This window comes from Mytilus californianus, unplaced genomic scaffold, assembly GCF_021869535.1.
Source record: "Mytilus californianus isolate M0D057914Y unplaced genomic scaffold, xbMytCali1.0.p SCAF_5, whole genome shotgun sequence".
Taxonomy (NCBI): domain Eukaryota; kingdom Metazoa; phylum Mollusca; class Bivalvia; order Mytilida; family Mytilidae; genus Mytilus; species Mytilus californianus.
Genome location: NW_026262701.1, coordinates 12,254,385 through 12,278,432, shown reverse-complemented (window position 1 = coordinate 12,278,432; position 24,048 = coordinate 12,254,385).

Below are 24,048 nucleotides of genomic sequence, written 5' to 3'. Positions count from 1 at the left end.
TAAGACTGAAATAACAAGACCCGTCGCTTTGTGATTAAGCGTGGACTGAGGAATAATGGAAGGAATGCAGTAAGATGGCGATTAAGCATTACTATTGTTTACCTTGAACACGCTGGTTAATTGTAATCCCTACCAGAACATGAATCACTTATAAAACAAGCCATACATCAAATTTAGCAAAAATAACCCATTACCCCTGATGTATAAAAGTAATCAAATCCAAATGTGGTAAAGTGCGACCATCTACACACGATGACTTAAAAGCAAATGGTAAGAAAGCTTTAGGTCAAAAGTTTGAAGAGTGTTAACTCCCGCAAAAATAGACAAATATTTAATTTTGTACGTTCAACAACACAACATGACAAACAATCCTACTACGTAAGAAAACGTGTTAAAAATGTGTCATTGAGCAACGATATGCAAAAATGGTCAATGTTCCATACGTCCAGCAAATACTGTTAAACAAAAATGGCCGTATAGAATGGTCAGCTACATATAATAACAACGTATGAAAACATGCGGACACATAGTCTCAGAGAAGTTGAGTTTACTAGATTTCATTACCGTACAATAGAACGAAATTGGCCAAAGTTCCATTATTCCCGCAAAAATAGTCAAATCTAAATGACAGTCTTAATGTGGACAACTATACATATGACGATAAACATTCCTGTCAAATATACAAAGCATATGTGTCAATAGTCTCAAAGAAGTTGAGTTCAAAAGGTATTATCATGCTATAATATGCCCACAATTGTTAAAGTCGTATAACTCTCGCAAAGTTTGTTAACTCAAAATTGTGTAGTAGGGCCAACTCATTGCTGAAGGCCGTACGGTTGCCTATAATTGCTTACATCACCTTCATTTGAACTTTGGTGGATAGGTGTCTCATTGGCAATCATACCACATCTTATTTTTATATACATAATGAAAAACAATTTCAATAGGTTTAAAAGCTTTCAAACATATTTTCATTAGAGATAGCATTCATGCAGAAGCATAATACGACAACAGGTCAAAATTGTTAAAGTCAACAACTCCAACAAAAAGTGTCAAATAAAAAAGGTAACATGATATCAAACAATTCTACAAAGTATGAAATCTTACGGTTACTATATAATGTCTGTGATCTTTAGTCAATTGAAGTTGTTAGAGAATCTTTCAATTGTTTTTTTTTTATTCAATAATAATATCATGTTTGTATGTGTAGGTGGCTGAAACTTGATGCATTGTATAATATGCATCACATTGTTCTGTGAAGAAATATAGCCAAACAAACTGTCAAACCCAAACAAAACCAGATTCAACATATATCTATCTGTAATACGATATACTAAATGTACGTGTAAAAGCAATCGGTGGTGTTTTTTGTATTCAAATTCATTAATAACTAAAAGAATTAAAAAACCTACCATGATGGAATAAATAGATGATGGACAGTCTGATAAGACAAGACTTGGGAGATTCAAACACAATGATGAGAAAGATACTTAATAGAGATTTCGCACAAAAATCAATGTCATAAGAATTAAAACTAGAAACAGCATTACTTATTTTCATTGTAAAGAGAACAGTTTTAAGGGGAAAAACAAAATACACAAAAGGGATAATCCGAATTTAGGCGTAAATCGTTTAACAGACAGTACGACGTTTAAAAGGAAAAACCAAAAAGCAAAAAGACATTTTTAGTTTATGTGCAGTAGTTGTCGTTTGTTGATGTGGTTCATAAGTGTTTCTCGTTTCTCGTTTTTTATATAGATTAGACCATTGGTTTTCCCGTTTGAATGGTTTTACACTAGTAATTTTTTGGGGCCCTTATAGCTTACTGTTCGGTGTGAGCCAAGTCTCCGTGTTGAAGACCGTACTGTGACCTATAATGGTTTACTTTTATAAATTTTGACTTGGATGGAGAGTTGTCTCATTGGCACTCATACCACATCTTCTTATATCTAAAGTTTTACCTTTTGGTTTTAATTCTCTTTTAAAACGTTTATGTTTTTGTTTGTGCTATTTTTCTACTTTCGTCTATTGCCAAATATTCCAGTAAATCTTACCAATGTACTGTTGTTGTGATAGACAGGTGATTTCATATACCGTCAATTATGTACTATTGTAAAACATATTACATGTATTTGGATGGCAAACTATCGGATTTATAAGGTAAATTAATGTTTTTCGTCTGTACTTTTCAAATTGCTGTCTGTCTTTTTGTAATTTATCAGACAGTCAAGTAAGGATGCATGAATTATGAATAGCAATTACTCTGTTGGATATACGTAAATGAGACAGCAATCCAAAGAATGCTTTTGAAACCGGGAGAAATCAGTTTTGAAATAGCTGGTCGAATGGGCATTACTTGTCAACAACTCTTAACTGCATGACGATTTCAAAGTAAGTACACCAGGACTACGAGTGATTTGGGTCATCATAGTATTGTGAAACAAAACTCATCATAAACGCGCAAAAAATGAAATAAAGGCCAAACAAAGTACAAGGTTGAAGAGAATAACATATAACTGTTTTGTATATAATGGAATCTTTGTCAAATGCGTATTTGATATGGAAATATTAAAACCTGAATTCATTTCATACACATTCCAAAATGTCCTTCTATACTTAATCAAATTTACAGTATCACAACGGCATGTGTATATTTTGAAGTTGTAACAACATCGTGTTGTATGTGAATTATAATAAATGCAAATTTGGGTACTTATTGAAAAAGGGAACGATAAGAACATTCTTAACCAAACTTAACCTAAGTTAGATAGAAAATAAAATTAGGATTTGTCTTTCAAAAACACAATTTATTTAATTTTAGTTATGGATGTACTTGCTTTTACAAAAACTTTCAGGGGGTTGATTCGTAACGTCATTGTTGACGTCATCCGACAAGGAAATGAATTCATCGCATACAGGACACCAATACACATGACACGAATGTGTTTAGAACATGCTTGACAACTAGTCACGTGCCCAGAAAGACTTATGGATGGTACTATTGTCCCGCTTTTGTGTGTAATACCATCCAAAAATGAGGCCACTAGTGGTTCTTTGTTGAAATAGTACAGAAAGAAGAAAAATCTACACTTGCAGAGTTGTGCAAAATAGATCCTACATTTAATTGCTAAAAAAAATGGCCCAGTTTGTAAAATGATTGCATTTTAAGCTTAGAAAGACATGAAAAGTATGATGCATATGTCATTAATGCTGAGCCGACTAATACGACTTGATGACCGCAAGTCACGCATTATTTGCCACGATTTTAAGGGATATGACTTTGTATTAACCAAGGAACTTCCGCCAAATTTCCATTCAGAATTCCTCGATTGTGTAAATATAGTGTGTATGTATCTCGAGTTTTCCCTAAGTTCTACTGAGATTGCTATAACAGGTTTCTATCGTAAAAGGATGATATCTCTTTTTTTTTTGTGACAAGGTTTTTGATTTGCAGAAAATTTTCGCCACAGACAGTCTAAACGATTTGATTGGTCAGAATGTTGTGCAGCTCTTTTTTAATTCTCATCAAAGTTTAGTCAGTACTACGGTACGGACATGATTTATAACAAACTTTTCTAAAATTGTCCGTTTATGAATTTTGAAATTATAAAGAAACTAAGGTTTCAACTCCCTCAGGCAAAGTTGACCTTAGATGAATTTGGCTATTTGTTTTAGGTATTTTTGTCATATAGCTCTTCAACTGTTTCGGTACTTATACATCCCTCGGATTTCAAATGTTTGGCATTGAGCGTTCCTGATGAAGGTAAATCCAGAAAAGCGCTTCGGACGCATTAAATTATTAAACGTGTTGTTTTCAATTTTTCAACACGAGAATTTAGTATGGAAAAAAATCGAGATACATAACACTACCTGCAAAAACATGGAGTTCAAACGGGTAATTGGCGGGAAATTAAAGGTCAATACATATCAACAAGGTTAATACAGAAAATTTCGTTCTATTACTCTTGGAAAAATAAAATATTAAAACAAATATTACTAGGAAAGTTTTATTCAAAATAAAGTCGCACTTTTCATGCATGAATTTCAACCCATTCTGGCACCCTTAATAAATGTCAACTAGCATTTCATTGCAAATAACCTAACCTGAAGTAGATTGAAAGAAATTTTGTACTTTCTGTTTGAGTTTTAAGGTTTCATTTCAGGTATCATAAATTGTTTTTCAAACCCCCAAAGTATAAAAAGATGATTTATTTAAATCTTGTTTTCCCACCTGCTAATTGTTTTTTAAAAGAGTAACTGATGTGATCGATGTCTTTTATTCATTCCACAGAAAGCTAAATTTCATTTCAATTATTGGAAAATTTAAAACTGTTTCAGTCAAACTTATATGTAAGTGGGCTTTGTATATCATGCACACACAACACACAGAGAGAGAGAGAGAGAGAGAGAGAGAGAGAGAGAGAGAGAGAGAGAGAGAGAGAGAGAGAGAGAGGACCATAAGCGTATATTCATGACCAGGAGAATCTATACAAGGATATCTATGGTCGGACCATATGAGTATTATACTCGTTTGGTTATTAACGAGCGGGACCATATGAGTATTTAGACCATATAGGTATTTTTCAAATAAATTCTAACTTCCTTCGCAGTAGAACACAGCTCATTCTCCAAACCCAAACCGGTACGAGTTACTAACTGAATTCCTTTATCTTTACATATTGTATGAATCTTGGTGTATCTGTTATCTTGCCTTCGCTAGAATTAATTTAGAACGTTTTATCTTGTCGACCATTTCGTCCGCAAGTGAAACAACGGGCGTTTTTGGGCATGGACATTTTATTCTTTTGTTCTTAGTGTTTAAATTATTATTTCAGACACAAAATTTCTTCTAATCTCAACTTATTTTCATTTAATTATTGTGTTTTTTCTTCATTTCATAATATTTTTCTGTTATTGTAAGATCGTATAAATAGGAGCAAGAACACATTAAATAATAACTAAAAACAATTTGAAATATTTAAGAAATTTTAATATAATAAAAACACCAAAATAAATTTTAAAAAAGAAAAGAAAGAGGGTTCAATGACCAAAATTCCTGTGAATTAAGCAATTGACTTCTTGTTTAATAGTTCATTTAGATAATTCTTGAATTTATTTTCATAAGTCGACATATTGTGTTTCGTACAAACGTAAGGACAAATCAATAATGACCATGTATAAATGGTGTTACTATAATTCTTACTTGTAAGTAAAATTCACTTTATCTCATTAATCATGTAACAATGATTACAATATGATTGAATAAGTAAAAATTTCATTTTTAGAAACTCTAAATTTATGGGACACCTTTTCAACGTCCATGGTGTTAATTAACCGGACCATACGCGTATGGTCGGACCATATGAGTATATACGATATGAGATATCGAGATGTTTTATTTCCATTCAATGGGCTCACAAAGACTTAGAGCATATTTCAATATGAGACATTATTTTACACAACAACCAAAATATCAATTCAAGTACATACGTACAAATATTAGTCGTTTCGTTTCCCATGTCTCATCTTACCCCTACTTGGATTGCCGCATTCACGTTCACGTGTTCACCATCGACCTTTCTTAGTGGAATATACTGTTAAATTTCAACCGCCTTTCCCACATTTTACACACCGAGAACCTTGAGTTAACCCCATAAAACACTTTGTAGACATTCATCGCTGATGGAAACTGGGGCGATTTGTCTTCCGCCTCTTGTCAATCTAGTAATAAACAGCAATGATAGTTACGGAATTAGACAAGACTATAAGTATGTTTCAAAATTGACTAAGAAGGATTTGGATGAGAAAATTATATTTTTCAACGAAAAAGTATATTCACTGGAGAATTTTGTTCATCGAGAGATGTCCAGCTGATATTCCTGACTTCACGAAAGACCTCGTAGAATACACCAACGAGGCCTTAGTTTTTTCTTATGATGAGGAGCTGGAAGAGGAATACGGGAAAGAACCAACATATGCTGCATTCCATGAAGCTTGTACAAACCTGAAAGCATTTGACACATATTCTTGTGAATTGATGGATATGAACAAAGACTTTATCATGTGAATAGGAAGTATGTTGGTTAGTTAAGATCCAGTCTAACCTTTATGGCTTAAATAGGCTAGAATAGCTTAGAGTTAGAGTGTAAAAGATCTAGGCATGCTGATTATGTACAATGTAACCATGAATTTAGTTTTAATTCCATAATTATGGAGGGAAATGTCGCACCTGTTCCAGTAAATTTAAATTGAATAATAGAATTATATTTCATTTCTTTAAGGTTTCAGACATCTTGGTGCTTGACAACAGAACAATTTCTTAAATGCATCAAACTATTTCTTAGTACAAAACTGACCTGTGAACAGGAAAGTGAACAGAAAGGTCAGTTTCAAGAATTGTTGATGAACTTCGCAAGAATATTTTTCATGAGACCAGAGTAAATACATGCATACGTTAGCACAATTGCTTTTATAGTCAGATTAGTAAGATATAATTTTATGTTACATGTACGCAGAGAGAGAACAGTATCGTTGGACATAGATTATCATACTCTAAAACAATGATTTTGGTGTAACAAAGTGCCACACTATGAAATACAGATTCATCTTATCTCCCAAAATACTCCTAGGACTTACTACCATCTAGGAGAATTTTATCAATTGTTGATTGCAGGTAAAAGTAATAAAAATCAACAAAGCATGACTGTATGGGTTGACAGTGACGTGTAACTACATGTAAGTCAGATAGGGTTCGTCTGACTGTTACCTCATTTTCATAGATCATTGCTTTGATAATGTTAATAATATGTAACAATTGTGGTATAACCCTTTTCTCTGAGACTCAACATAACTACAATCATAATCGGCAAAGGAGGCAAAACATTTAAGCATGTACACTGTTGTTTCATTTAAAATAGATATAATTTACAATTCAAAATTTGGTCTCTTAGTCTTTATGAAAAAAAAGGTATTTATACATGTGTTGATTTGATATATATATGAATATGTAATTGATTTGTATTGAGCTATTTGACTTAGGCATCCATGTTAAACTGATTCTGCTACAAAGAAAAGGAAAGATCGACCTATATTTGAAAGTTATGCATAATTGGCATGTTAAAAGAGTTGATAATACCAAGTCTGCATTCAAAAGATCATAAGTCTTAGAAAAACAGATAACACCATTGAAAACAGAAAAAAACAAACAATAATCCACAAAACATCGATCGGAAAACCAAGGATTGAGCAACAAGAACAATGCAAAAATCAGTGGTTAACTAAGATGTTGGAAAGGATTGAATGTTCCTGCTTCCTCAGTGGCACCTGTTGTTTTGCTCATGGGAAGTTAAAGTCTGGTAATAAATTGCATGTAGTGATGTCTCAATTCAGGAAAATAGGACAGAGGTTTTTTTCACAAAACGTTTTACTACAAAAATTGATCGTAAGTTATGCTATAATATTCATGACTTTTAAGAATTTTTCTATTTTTTTTTGTGAAATGAGTCCTATGATTGTGGCTATGACTAGTGGAAAATATCCATGTAATCTTTGAAACAGCATTTCAGTAATGGTCAACCATAATGCTTCTGTTGAACTTTCAAAGAGATAACTTCAATTTACAATAAGAAATACTTGAATAAAGTTTATGAATACGTAAGTGTACAAAAAAGACTTCGTATCACGAAATTAAACTTCTCTGTACAGTTTTATCAGCCAAAGTCAATTCTTAATTATAAATATACCATGTTTGGCCAGACGTAAATTTCAATACACATTCAATGAACTTAGTGTAGAAACGTCACAAACAGTCTGGTCCTTGGTGGCCGAATGGTCTACATTATTGAACTACTGTACCACTAGCCTGTCAACACTGATGTTGTGAGTTCGAACCAGGCACATGACAGGTCTTTAGACTCCAATCTTAATTGACAACGGTTGCCAGTTTTCCTGCTGAATGTCATGGTTCTCTCTGCTTCCTCCATTTATAAACAGTCTGAAATGAAATGGCCTTGGCCAAAGCCAAATATAAATAAATTAGCAGGATGTAGGACCAAAAAAGTTCATAAACGTCTAGCAATTTGTGTTTTTATTTCTTAAAACAAAACAATATAATACGGTTAACCGATGAGGATAATATTCAGATATCTTACTACAGTGTTAAATTAATAACCTTTTAGAATAAATTAATTCAAAGGATCAACAATTTTACATAAACAGCGTTAAGAATGCATGACCACTATGTACAATAATTTTACGGAAGTCACATTAGAAGCCCAAATATTGATAAGATGGTTTACCATAACCTATATTATCAGGTTTGTTGTTAACCTTAACATACAAAATCAGTTGAATGAAGTTTACCATAACTGATGATGATAAATATTATCCTGTAATGTATAACAGATAATTATCCGGTAATGTATAACTTTAGACACTATATAAATAGAGTGGCACTGTCAATCCATCAATCTGCCTCTGAAGAAGGTCCACGAAGGATCCCAACCTTTCATGCTATGAATCATCACTAGTACTAGGCGCTGTTGATAGTGTTTTTGGCATTACCTACCTTTTTGATTTCTGATTGTACTACTTTAATTGATCAATCAGATGTAATTGTAAAATTAATTATTATTCTTATAACTTTTTGTTCCTGTAAATTTTCATGATAAAATTACCAGTAAATTTGATATTTTGTGTGTTCACCAAATTAACAAGTTTCACAGCTTTTCCTTTGCCAATGCAAAACTAACCAGGATTGCCTAAAGCGGCCACCAGACCAGACCTACCGCAATATGTGCCTGCATTCATTTAACACCTAGCTACGCCTCTGCGTGTAAATATAAGGATTGACAGGAATTATTTAATTGTGACCTTAGTTTCAGGGTTCATTAGCATTTAGAATAATTAAAATATTGCTGTGTATGGGTTTTTCTCATTGTTGAAGGTGGTACGGTGATCTATAGTTGTTAATTTCTTTGTCATTTGGTCTCTTGTGAAGAGTTGTCTCGTTGGCAATTATACCACATCTTATTTTTATATTATACAGTTTTCTATATTTTAAGATAATATTCACTTACATGGACCTAAAAACAAGTCACTACAGAATTATATTACAGAAGGGTAAAGTATCAGATGACAAACACAGTTGCACAATTAACTACACAAAACCATATGACTTTTTGATTAAAAGTCATCGAGATAAAATTCTAGAATTTCGATTCTGGATTGGATATATTCAAACAGTTATTGATCAATGTGACACTGATATTGAAAGCTGCTGACAAATGCAGTTCTGTTTATTAACTACACTAATTTATAGGAAAAGTAAAACTAAAGGATGAAATACTTATATATATACATGATGTATATAAAGCATTTTGTTATTTAGACCGGTTTTATTCAAAGGTAACCTCTATATAAATAACGCAGACAGTTTCCATGTTAACCATTAGAATTAATACTCTTATCAAGTCAACTTATATGGTTGACTTATAATGAAGCCTTCTTAGGCATGTTGGAAATATGTTGTTTTTAGATTTATCTTTAAAATCGTTTCAATTAATTCTTATTGAAACCTTTTGTTTTGTATATTTCTGCAATGTTTTGTGTCCATGATTAAACAAATTTTCTCTTCAACTATATGTCTAGTTGAGATTGTTTAGAATTAATGTCATGACAGATTATTTACATGTAAATGTTTGTTTATGTATTAGCACTTGTTTTAGAAGTTTTGCAAAATTTTCTGAATACAAAACCATTAAAAAAAGAAAAAACGCCAAAGAATATCAAATACATGTAGATTGAGTACATCTTGCAGTTTTGTGTTTGCACTAAGCTAGATTCGAACACCTAGCTAGAAGTGATGAAATAAAATTATCTTTATAGGTACATACCAACCAGCAGTTACCAGCAACATAGACAATTTGATCGACAAGGTCTCTCCTTTTATGGGTTGTAACATTTGTGTTTGAAGGAAGCTCAGAAATTTATACAATTTATAATATCGGTTGTTAGACTGTTTTGCCTACCATCAGAACACTTGTTTTTGTAGTAAATCAAGTTTGAGGTGATTGATTAGAAGATTAAGTGATCTTAGATGGAATAAAATTTTACTCCCTCCAGATTTTAAATAATCCCTTTATTGTCTCTACAGAGTAATTTTATTCAACAGTGAAAGTACATATTTGTCTACAACAGTTCTATAGTTATCCTGGATTTTTTAATCATTTGAAAATGTTAATACAAACATCCAGAATTTAACGTGAAGGTATCCAAACTGCACCTATTTTGACAGTTTTGTCACCTACGTTTATTTATGATCCAGATAAAAGATTCCATTCTGTGTTTATTTTGTAGATGTATCATTATTTACTATATAGTTCCACCAATTTAATTTTGCATCCATATTGAATCATAGAAAAATGTGTAAAAGTCCATGCTTACTATTCATTTTTTAAAGAAATGGATGCCTTTAACATATTTTAAATGCGCATGGCGACTTTTCCATAGATTTTACTTTTTCTGTTGATATATACTGTGAACATTTTGTGAATATTTAAATACATGTTGAAAAACGTGCATAATGTCAAATCATTAAAATACAAAATGGTTTAGTCTCTAAGAAAACTTGTGAGATTTCCGCTGCTATTTTTGCTAAATGGGTGCAATTTGGTTACTCCGTGCAATTTTTGTACTGTGACGTTAACTTTATAACTGTACATGTATGTTCTAATTGGCATTGTTACAATACATTGAACAAAGAGGTAAAATCATCAACAAAATTTAAGTTACCTGTTACAGATGTCAGAATTTTCACACTTTTTATATATGCCGTTACTCTGAAGAAAATATTCGTCACATTTTTCCTGGAACTACAAATCAGCTTCCTAAAATTGAGAATCAAACTTCATGTGAGCTACTACATTGTGTGATGTGTTCTTTCCACAAACATCGTTAATAAACTACCTGTTTATCTAATACTTAAATATTTTAAAATATATTTTTCTCAGGTACATGTGCTACGAATCAGAGCTTCCTGAAATTTGGTATCAATATAAAAATAAGGAGATGAGGTATGATTGCCAATGAGACAACTATCCACCAAAGTTTACATAAAGTGGATGTAAGCAATTATAAGCAATCGTATGGCCTTCAACAATGAGAAAAACCCATACGCTACAGTCGGCTATAAAGGGCCCCGACATGAAAAAATGTGAAACATTCAATTGAGAAAACTAACGGCCTAATTTATAACAAAACAATTAACGAAAAACAAATATGACAGACATGAAACAACAACAACCACTGAACTACAGGCTCCTAACTTGGGACAGGCACATAGAACATGTGGTGGGTTTAAACATGTTTGTGAGCGCCCAACCCTCCCCCTAACCTGGGACAGTGGTGTAACAGCACAACATAAGAACAAACTATAAAAATCAGTTGAAAAGGCTTAACTCATCAGATCGATACAAAGCAGAAAAAACATCAAACATAAACACAGACCGGACGTGGCAGGGTATTTATCCATCCCTCATCCTTAACAACAAAAAGGACACTAAGTACAGATCTGAGAGTACTCAGCTACTGACAGCTAGTTCAAAGCCAATAACAACTAATAAGAAATCATGTATCTAAGACTACATTATCAATCAGTACACATCCACCATCCACTGGATTTAGTGTAAAGACGTCATTAACAGTCAGAGAAAAACATGACCTCGTTCAATGCCAAAATAAAGGTATCGACAGTTTGATGTACCGTTAAAGTATAACAAAACTATTAGTACGATTTTAATTTACTGATATAACAAAATCAATATTTATACCAATAAAAACAATATTCAAAGATATAATTACAGTGTGAATTGGTAACCTTTTAGAATAAGTTTATTTTAATGATTGTAAGTTTACCCGGATCGTATATAAATTTCCTGGCTTGGTAAACAACATCACAGTAAAATTTAGGATGTGCTATTCCGTCTGAAATAAGTTGTTTACAGGTACAGCCAAACTTGCAAACCAAATCTTTATATCTAAGGAAGAATTTAGTAAAGGTTGTAAGTAATTTGTGGTAACGAAATCCCTGACTTACTCATTTACCAGTTATACATAGATTACGCTCATTGAAATCCAAAACGTCACAGCAGACACGGGCATAACGAACGAGTTGGGAAATATAAACACCGTAAGAAGGTGCCAGAGGAACATCACCATCCAAAAAAGGAAAATCAACAATAGGGAAAAAAAAATCATCCCTTTTGTCGTAAATTTTTGTGTAGAGTTTCTGGTGTAACACAAAAATATCTAAATCTAAGAAATGACACTTATTGCTGTTAATATTTGATTTATTTGAAGTAAGTTGCTGTGGGTAAATTTCTGCAGTATATTCAGAGAACTCTTGATTATTTAACGAAAAAATGTCATCAAGATAACAGTAAGTGTTGTTGAATTTATCAATTAAATGGAATTTAGACGGATCTTTACTGAGTTTAGCCATAAACTGCGATTCATAACAGTACAGGAACAAGTCTGCTATTAAAGGGGCACAATTGGTGCCCATAGGAATACCTACAATTTGTCGATAAACCTTATTGCCGAAACGTACATGAATGTTGTAAAGGAGAAAATGTATGGCTGCAATCATCTCGTCACACCTCCAGGTAGTATATTTTGCATATTTATGTTTCAACCTTCATGTGAGCTACTATATTGTTTGATTTTTTTTTCACATCCATTGCTATTCAACTACCTGTTTACCAAATACTTTAATATTCTAAACCGTATTTTTCTCTGGTACATGTATTTTAGTATCAAGCTTCATCATTATTCATGTGAGCGTTCTAAACCTTGTGATGCGTTTTCACATCCATGGCTGTTAATCAACTTCTGGTTTCCCAAATACTTTCAGATATGAAATCATCAGTGAACAATAGGTCCCTACTATGTTATGGCTATCTAAGCTACACAACAAACCGGGCAAACATCTTTTCATCTCGGACTTCAGTAAGTGTTCTACAACTAATCTTTCAGTGCTTTCAAGAACAGTATGTGGCCATAAGTATTCATTTCTTGCGATTTTTCACTATATATTTCATATAAAACTACGTTTTTTTTAAAATTATTGTGGGGTCATTTCAGTATGGATTTTAACCAACTTGGTACCAATAGAAGCAGAATTGTCACAGGTTTATTACTTAATTTGGTTGTATTTTTGTTGTGGAGCGTTTTTATTTTCTGTTGATATAAACAAGTAATATTTATAGTTAAGAAATTTACTTTATATTTATATTTCAACCAAATTAAATTCTACAAAAATATTATACGTTTTTACACCTGGAGAAAACAAAAACAACTGGAGACATAACTATAACCAAATATGATTAAGACAATTCTGTGTCTTTTAACACCTGTATTCTAAAAATCAAACCATAAACATAATATATGTCTTCAAAATATTTTTTTATGAAATATAAAGCAAACAAATGTAGGTGACGAATACCTGTGGCTTGTTATTATCAAAATATGCCATCATTATGCTATATAACAGAACTTAATGATACATACTATCACTAACTTCTGTTATATAGCATTTGAAAATAATAGTTAATTATTCTGGAGTATAAAAAAATTTTTTGGTTGTTTTAGATGAATTTCGTGCTTTTGACGGACCTTTCAATTCGGTTGACAGTTTTGATTTATTGATTCTCTATATGCTACACATCCACACAATCTTTTCCTAAATTAAATGGTCTACGTTTTTGGCAATAAAATTTATCAACAGGTTGAAGGTATTCCCATGGGCACCAATTGTGCCCCTTTAATAGCAGATTTGTTCCAGTATTGATTTGAATTACAGTTTATGGTCAAACTTTGAAAAAATCCGTCTAAATTTCATTTAATTGATAAATTCAACAACGACAACCATTGTATTGATGATATTTGTTGAGGAATAATTAAGAATTCTCTAAATATACTGCTGGAGTTTATCAAAGGGACTAATACTTTAGATAAATTTAATATATAAACACCAACAATAACTCCCTTTTCCTAGATTAGGTTTGACACTGAAAACTGCACTAAACTTTACGACAAGAGGGATGATTTTTGTTCCCTATTGTTAATTTTCCTTTTTTTTTTGACGGTGATGGTCCTTTTCCCTCATCTTACGTTTATATACACAAACGTTTTTGTTATGCCCGTGTCTGTAGTGAAGTTGTAGATTTCAATGAACATAATCTATGTATCATCCGTAAATTATTAAATTGGGGATTTTTTTACCACAAATTACTTAAATCTTTTCTAGATACAAAGATTTGGTTTTGAAATTTGGCTGTATCTGTAGAAGACTTATTACTAACAAGATATGACATTCTTATTTTTATGGTGATGTTGTTTATAGAGCCCGTAAATTTAGATATGATCCTTGAAAGCTTATTGATCCTCTGAAAAAAAATTCTAAAAGGTTATCAAAAAGTAAAATAACAAAAATACCGAACTCCAAGTAAAATTCAAATCGGAAAGTCCCTTATTAAATGGCGAAATCAAAAGCTCAAACACATCAAACGAATGGAAAACAACTGTCGTATTCCTGACTTGGTACAGTCGTTTCCTCATGTAGAAAATATTGGATTAAACCTGGTTTTATAGCCAGTTAAACCTTTGTGACAGTCGCATAAAATTCCATTATCTTGACATCAATGTGTGAACAAAACAAACAGACATAATAGGTAAAAATGTCAAAAATAAGGGAACAGCAGTCATCATTGTGTTATAATCCTAATCATTATAAAAACAAACAAATATGCCAGAAAAGAAAACAAAATGGCATATAGACAAAGCACATGAGCAAAAATGAAAGTCAAGAATACAAAAAATGACAACAGCACAAAAACACAAAGGCGGGATGCATAAGTGCCGATCCAAAGCAAAATGATTTTACCAAAAATTGACTAAACAGTAAAGGTTAATAATTTACAAAGACAAATAAAAGAACACTATAAAACGTAATTAAGATATACAACGTCAGTACCTAGAATCTTTACTTCAAGACCATCGTGTATTATTTTTGTTTTGTTTTGTTTAAGTTGATACGGAATATTTATCAACAAGGTCTTGGTATCTTTCGATGAACTTTTTTTAGAAAAAGGACGAGACGTTCTTTAACATAACCTTGGTTCATCAACCTTCTGCACACTGGTGACGTTTTATAAATTTATAAAGTCTGAGTAGCAGCTGCAAGCTCTTGAATACCGAATGAGTTGGGAAATGTATTTCCCATATGCAGGTGAAGTTGGTATATTGCTACTACGGTCGGGGAAATTGATAATTTTCAAAATTAAAATCGTCTCGTTTGTCTTAGATTCTGGTACTGAGATGACCGCTTATGTAAAATTCGAGGTATAAGTCTAAAAATGAGGCACAGGAAGCCGTGTCTGTTATTAATGGAACCCAATCACAAGTATCATATAAAACTAACATTAGTAAAGATCCATGTAAATGATGTCAGGTCAAATGAACCCTACACAGAATAACATCAATATATCTGAATGTAAAATTAAATGATCTGGCTTTTTTTATCTTGTTTTGATATGTGTCTGAAGGAACTCCGACTCATATACAAATAAAAAGAGGTCGGCCAGGAAAGACGCATAGTTCGTTCTGATAGGAATGCCGACAATTTGTTGAGAAAGTCTACCTCCAAATTCAACAAATATGTTGTCAATTAGAAACTCAAGCATACTGAACACTTGTTCTTCTGTGTAGAATGTTTTACCTTTTTGTTCACTAATAACAAAATATGCCGTATGGTATCCCAAAGTAATAAATGTATAGCGTATGCTACCATCTTTTATATTGAAAAGCATTATGGATTATTTCTTTAAGAAGATTATTCAATTCACATGGGGAATGGTGGTATACAGGGTTGAAAAATCAAAAGGTTTGTTTGAATTAATTCCAGAGAAAGATCGAGATTTAAAATTATCCAGAAGTTCTATAGAGTTTTACAGAATCCACATATGGTTAATACCACTACGAGAGTAAACAGTTTCACAGTATTTCTGAAGACCTTCTTTCCTTTTCTTTTTTTAATAGACAATACCTTTGTGGAACATGCAGATGAGCTGGTAATGTACCGTTGTTTGTATGGAATTTTGTGAAGCTTATGTATCCAATACAAACAAGGTAAGTCCTTAGATTAGCTGTTCAATGTAATGTTCATTGAAGCCATGAAGGACTTATGATTCGCCAAAATCTCAACCTTGTCAAATGTTTTTACATGTGGGACTACCTGAGTGCTCACATATTCCCAATTCTTTTACAAGGCACTCGTAGTAGTACGATTTACATACAAAGACACTATTATTTGAATCTGTGTCCGCAGGAACAACAACATATTTGTCGTGAAAAGATGATAAACTTTTCACAGCTTCTTTGTCTCTGAAAACGGATTTTGGTCGATCGTTCACACAGTTTGTCAACTTATATATTCGACGTTTTATCAGATTCAGATACCTGATTGTTTTGAATAAAGGCAACAGTAGTATACCGCTGTTCAAAAGTCATAAATCGATTGAGAGAAAACAAATCCAGGTTAGAAACTAAAACCGAGGGAAACACATCAACTATAAGAGGAAAACAACGGAACAACAGAAACACTGAAGTGCAACAAAACAACGCCAGCATACATAGAAACGAACTATTTGATAACAACTGCCATATTCCTGACTTAGTACAGGACATTTTAAGACAAAATGGTGGGTTGAACCTGGTTTTATCGCTAGTTAAACCTCCCGCTTATATTGACACTGTAATGATATCTTTGAATATTGTTTTATCTGTTCTAACATTGATTTTGTTATCAATAAGTTAAAACATAACTAAATGTGTATTCCTATACAGTTATGGACACTAACTGTTCTACACACTGATGATAGTTTGGCATTGCACAAGGTAATGTTTTCCAGACTGTTTATGACGTCTTCACACCAAATCCATTGGATGTGAACTATTGTAATCTCTTTGACACATTCCCCAATTCCATTCATATTCTATGATTGATAATTTGTTTTTGTCTTGGACGTTTTATTTTTATTATTTATTATTGGCGTTAAACAATCTTCAATAACTGCGAGTACTATCATATCGATACTTTGTGTCTTCATCGTTTTTATGCTTTGTATCAATCTGATGCGTGAAGCCCTTTTCAACTAATTTTTGTCTCGTTAAGAAGGCCAGAAATAGGGATTACAATCCGGCGGCGTCGGCATAAACTATTTGTATTTAGCTATGTATTTAAAAGATTAGAATACCTAGAGGCTTTATATCTTGTATACAGATGTTTTGTGTTACGAAGATTCCGTCTGTCATATGTTCATTGTCCTTGACCTTGTTTTCATGGTTCAACGACTACTTGAAAAAAGTGTTTACATGTTTTTTCATGTGAATTTCTCACTTATTGTGAGTAATAGGATAACACTATTTGGTATATGGGTAAGGTCTACATGTTCGTTAGACAGGGTTTACCTGACCATGACCTCAAAATATGGATCAAGGTGAAAGTTACCTTCTTCAGCAGGAACGATCTAGCCAAAAAATAAATTAAAGCCAATTGAATACCTGAGAAGTAATATGACTAAAAAGAATCAACAAATTCACATAAGGTCAACTTTGTCTGAGGCAGTTGGGACCTTAGTTTCTTAACAATTTTTAACTTTATCACCGGAGGATTTAAGAAAGGTATGTTATAAATCGCGACAGTACCGAAACATTGACGTCGTCTACAGAGCTGATGATACCCTCGGAGACTGATCGTCTACCAGCAGCGGTATCGACCTAGCGCTAGAAAATAACACTTTATAAATTTGGTGCGTCCAAAGCCTAGTCTTTGGTGTCTTATTATGACATTGCCGAACGCGACTGATATCTGGATATTTAATTCTCATGATCATTTAGACGAGTATAAACTAGTTAAATGAGAGCTGCTTACTCTTTTGGAGCAAAATGAGATCACCCGCGTATTTTTAGTAGTTTTCTGTGTACACATGTATTGCAATGTCGACAGTCGTGATTAGGCATTTTTCTTTCGAAAACAGCGTTGTTCGTCTTTCGTCGACTTCCGGTCGAATTTTGTATTTTCGGTGCTCCTTCTTTGTATATGACATATATATCGGTCATTTATTTGCTAATTTACCTCATACTTATCATATTTCATAGCATAGGTCTTTCCTGAATCTGACATTCACAGTAGGTATATGTTGGATGAAATATTTCGTGGACATATTCTAAATGTCAATTTCCTTTTATGACCAGTAACTGCTGTAGCAATATATTGCAAGAGTTATGAACTGAGTGTGAAAAAAAATGACTTATAAATTTTACAATTCTAATTAATTGAGCTCACAGACAAAAGATTTTATAAATTAAATAACGAAATGTGCTCTAAAATGTGAAAAATGGAGATTTTTTATCGTTTAATTACAATTGGTTTCTTGGGTTTACGTATATTTCAAATTGAAACATTTGAATACACGTTGTTTTTAAATTATTCAATAAAAAACTACTTTTGTGATCTCAAAATTGGTTATTTGTAGGAAAAGAAAATCAATAATATGTAAAAACCTTAAGAAGTCACTGACATACCCTTGTCAGATTCATTAAAGAAAACATTTCAAACGTACATGTTGTGAACAATTTGAACAGCATGATATCAAATCACAAAGATAAATGACCGATATGTCATCGTCAAATAAAGGACACAGAAAAATTAATTGCAATTCTAGATATATGAAGAAGTAAAAGCAAGAGGCAAATACATATCACAAGTCAAAGAGGGGCAGAATATATCTTGACTTAAAGAAAAATATAGACAAATCACTATCGAAATCTAAAGATTGAGTAACATAAAACCCATCAAAAATACGAGATGAACTCATTTGTTTAGAAACAAGAATAAATTCGTGTTTTACTAGCACAAACACGTCTATACATAACATGCTTGTTCTTCTGAAATGTAAAATGAAGGGTTGAAAGAATTTTTTTATAGGAAATGGATTTGACTATTGTGTATCATGTAGTATTTATTTGGACTCTTTTCAGCAGAAATTCTAAAAGAAGATGATAAGAACAAAATTGACAAAAACATCAGATATAAAAAGTGAAACAACTTTAAAATAGGCTAATAGATGCCCGCGAAATCGCGGTAAATTGGGCAAGTGTTGAAATAAAAGTGTGGACACAGTAATAAGGTGGACACTGTAAGGATTTGGACACGGTTAATGCATTTAATTCTGTTTCTTTAAGGAGATGACAATGAGGAATATAATGCAAAAGACCCCATTCATCTCGATTGTAAAAGAAAAATATTAAATACCCTATAAAGAAAAGTGTGAGAAAGTGTGATTTTCTGTAGTTTTTTACCCTTTTAACTCAATAACCGTATGAGAGAGGGACGAAAGAAACCAGAGGGACAGTCAAACTCATAGATCGAAGGCAAACTGACAACGCCATGGCCAAAAATGAAAAGACAAACAGACAAATAATAGTACATATGACACAACATATAAAACTAAAGACTAAGCAACACGAACCCCACCAAAAACTGGGGGTGATCTCAGGTGCTCCGGAAGGGTAAGCAGATCCTGCTCCACACGTGGCACCCGTCGTGTTGCATATGTTATTACAAATCCGGTAAATAGTCTAATTCGGTAGGTCACATTCGTGAAAAGGGAAAGGTATTATAGTTACGACATAAGGAACATATCCGATATCATCTGTGAAACGGTTATTCCATAACGGTCAACCAACTCGTGATGGCGTCCGTAAAATTTACGAAGGGATGATTTCAACTTCACCATTTTGAACTCTTGGTTTAATAGCTTCCTTGTGAGCAGCAATCCTCTATCAAGGAAATCATGATAGAAAATACAAGCCCGGGAATATCGTATCAATTGGGAGATATATACTCCGTATGCAGGCGCTGCTGGAATGTTGCTACATAGAAATGGAAAGTTCACAATTGGGAAGCTACGTAAAATCCGTTGACATTACCAAAAAGGATCAAAATGAGTTACACAATGGAAAAAAATACCATCTAAATCGGATGAAACACTTTATCAGGAATCAACCCCTTTTGTATCTCAGAAACCGTTGACGCTACTCAAAATCTGTTGACATACTCTAGTTGCAGAATCATATTGGCAATGAAAAAAACCCAAACTCCATTAAAATACGTTGAAAATAAACAATCTGTATATGCAAATAGGTGAACAACACCCAAACTCTTTACTGCAGTACGTCTACTGAGCATGCGCGAAAGTGTATAAGACACGGATCGATAACGGTCTCCGAATTTGGATATTTTCTCAAAAACTTGCGTTTTCTGTGGAAAAAAAAGATTGTTTCAAAGACAAATTTAGGAAGTACAAAACACTTCATTTATACGTCATATCACAAATATTTCCGACTTTGTATGGTTTAAGAGGAGCTGCGGCTCAATGAAATCGGTCTCTTCCTTTAGTAGTATAGATATTTTATTGTTAATACCTTTTCAGGTTGAGAAGAGTAGTCTCTTTTTTAAGAATTTTTTGAAATTATCCCATTAAGAAACACTTCTCTTGGATTTTTCACTGGATTTTAATTATAAAGATTTTTAAAATTACTTAGGATGTTGAAAAAATTTTATGACTCAGTAACTGCAAAAACAATTTTGCTTTCATCTATGATTTTTGTACAATTATAATGCCTTAAACCATCTTATTAATTTAACACTGTGTTATCACATTATAATAGCTGGGTCATACATAAAAGACGCAACTTACCTTATGATGTCGATTCCTGACTTTCTTGGAAATCATAAAAGTGAGGACCTCCAATGGTAACGTTGGGTTACTCCCTTTGTGTGGTTTTTTCATATTATGTGTTTCGGTCCAGTGCTGCATCAACTATGTAAAACTCTTTCAAATATATATTCTATTGTTTTATAAGCACGGAAAATAATTCATATTTTGCATTTAATTATTTTCAAGGTTTCCTTTTTTGTCGTTGAAAATACCCATTCAAAGTCGTACTTCTTGTCATTGTAATAGACGAGTCAATTAAAATGTTACTCATGTGGAGCAGGATTTGCTTACCCGTCTTGAGCACCTGATATCATTCTCGGTTTTTGGGCGGGTTCGTGTTGCTCAGTCTTTAGTTTCTATGTTGTGATTTGTATACTTTTGTTTGTTTTCTCGTTTGTTTTTGTTTTTTTTTCACCATGGCATTGTCAGTTCGTTTTCGACCTATGTGTTTGAATATGCGTTTGACATCATCCGCCTGTCTTTTACGAATGGTAAGCAAACATACTTTCAAAATGTTAGAGTAAAATAGAGACACTCTGAAGAATGATTACATAAACATCAGAAAAAATTGCTATGAATATTCGTTTGTGATCTAATATTGCTTGTAATTGTTCTGAGCTTTAATATGTCTTGTTAATTCAAATACGCATCAAATATTTTAAAGAACCATATTCATATTCCTTATCATATACAGACGAAATACGTGCATTATAACATTCATTTCTGAACCTTAATTTTTTCCCCAAAAAACAATGTTAAGCAAGTAAAACATTCAAAGCCTTAATGTCTTATGCTTATGATCTAATAACTGGATGATTAACTGTACTTTTAGCTTTTAATTTGGTCAATAACTTCTCTATCAAAATCAGATATGTCATTTGTTCAATGACGAATTGTGGATTGTTTAGTTGAAAAAAAAACATGAAATCATTTAGAATTATTAAAATTAACTCAACATGTCGGGTTCACAGTGTAGATTATATGAAAGATATTGATGAAAATAACCCTATGATGCCAAGTCTTAATAAAACAGTGTTTGTTTTGCTCTAGGCAGTATTGAATACGTATTTAATGAAAACGGACACTTTTTAGAGCCTACACTTTATTTCACACAATGAATGACAATCTTTTACAATTTGTGCTACATTTACTGAACTAAAAACTGTTGTAGTAAACGATTTATAAAATTCGACCATAGATGGGCAATGACGTTTTGAAAATCTCAACGAAATACTTAATAGAATTACTGGAATTTCCTACTGTGATTGTCAGACTGAACAATTATGTTACAACAAATAAAAATAGGAGGTAAATGACCGAAAGATGTCTTGCATAATAGTGACCGCCTTCGCAAATATGAGATACAAGAAGAGATGGTGAACTACCATGGCTGAGACTGTTAACTGTGTTTAAAACAAATTATCAAAGAATCAGTTTAACAGAGTATCAATATATCTTATAGTCAGTTTAATAGATATACGGAAAAGTACTGCTTCATGATTTCCCGATAAAAACATTGATGTATCTAAATGTACAACTAGGAATTAAAATATATTTTACATTGTAAATGTAGGTCACAATGCAGGCGGAATAAGCCGTTTAAATTGTGTAGCCGTGAATTGTATGAGTTTTCTTTTTGAGACAGTCAGATTTCATGGAAACGTAATTGATATTTCAAAGTTTAGAGCCGTGTTGCGACGAAGTCCCACCACACTTGGCTTTTGGTTTCTGGACAAAATCTTTCGAGATAAATAATGCCTTTATTAAACATGACTTGATTGTGTCCAATGGGGTGAGAAAGATTCCAAATACTATGGTAAAAGGGGAAGGTCGCAGCAGATATAGTTAGACTGAAATTTGGGCCATTATTTGGTTTCCAGATGTTTTCTTTTGAAAAATGTATCCAACTTGTACAAAATTTGGTTCGATTATACCCTATAAGGCGAGAAAGACCCCTTTGTAATTGTGAGTCGTCAGTAGATGTAAAATCAGGTTAAAGCAGCTATTGATATATTGAAAATTTGATACTGCTCCATGAGGTAACAAAGACTTCTACTGATTTTGATGTCATAAGGTCAAAGTTCATTGTCTCACCAGCAATTTATTTGCTGAAATTTGGAAAAAGGTTGCTTCTCCGGATGATGCCTTTTAACCTTTTTGTCTTATCTTCACCAAACTTAATTTTAGAATGCATATATATCATTTTGAAAGAACAAACTCCCTTTTAATGTCTGTGTCAGTTGATCAGAGGTAAAGGTCACATTAACTATATAGAGATTGAAATTTTAGAAAGATTTTGGTTTCCAGGCAATATCTTTTGAGCCATAGATTAGATCTGTACCTATCTTTTGCAAATAATGGGATAAAGGAGTCTATTGTTTTTTTTGTTTTACCTAGCCAAAGTTCAAGGACATAGCAGGCATTAATGAACAGAAATTTGGATACTATTTTGGTTTAGCTGCATGTGACATTAACTGTCAGCAGACTTTACATTCTTCATTGTACTCGACACAAAAATCTGTTTCTTCTATTACATATCCATATTGATCGCAACTCAGCTTGTGTAACCATACCGCTTCTATAATATTTCTCAGTTACGAACAGACAATACTCTTTATAGAGTTTATCTTCGCTTTAATTTCAAATGCACGTGTCAGCTGCTTATTAACGAATACGAGATCTGATTTAAAAAGTCCAAGGTACATTCATAGGACAATCGTTTTGGATGGTTTTTTTTAAATTTTATTATGTATTCCATATAAAACAGTATGGTTTTTATTGAAAGTAATGTAAATATGTATTTCATCTTACTTTGTTGATTTCTACAGATATTTTTTTTCTATGCATGTCTTATAAATATCATTCATAGGACAATCGTATTGGGTGTTGTTTTTTTATGTAGCTTTTCATGGGCATTAGCTACAAAAAAATGTTTAGTTTCAAGCATCAATAAAAGGGGAATTTTGAAATGATATTTAGTTATAAGCAGTCAGTTTGGCCCATATTTGTCAAAATAACCTCAAAAACATCGCCGTATATTATTGACTTGCAAGTCAACAATTGAACCTCATTCAATTCGTATTCATATCACCTTCAATTTTAACCCCTTAGCTAGAGATGGGTTACGCATGTATTAGACTTGTTCAGCTATCAAAAGGAAAAGAATTACAACATTGAAAGTAAAACAAGGGTGAACCATTTGATTGAC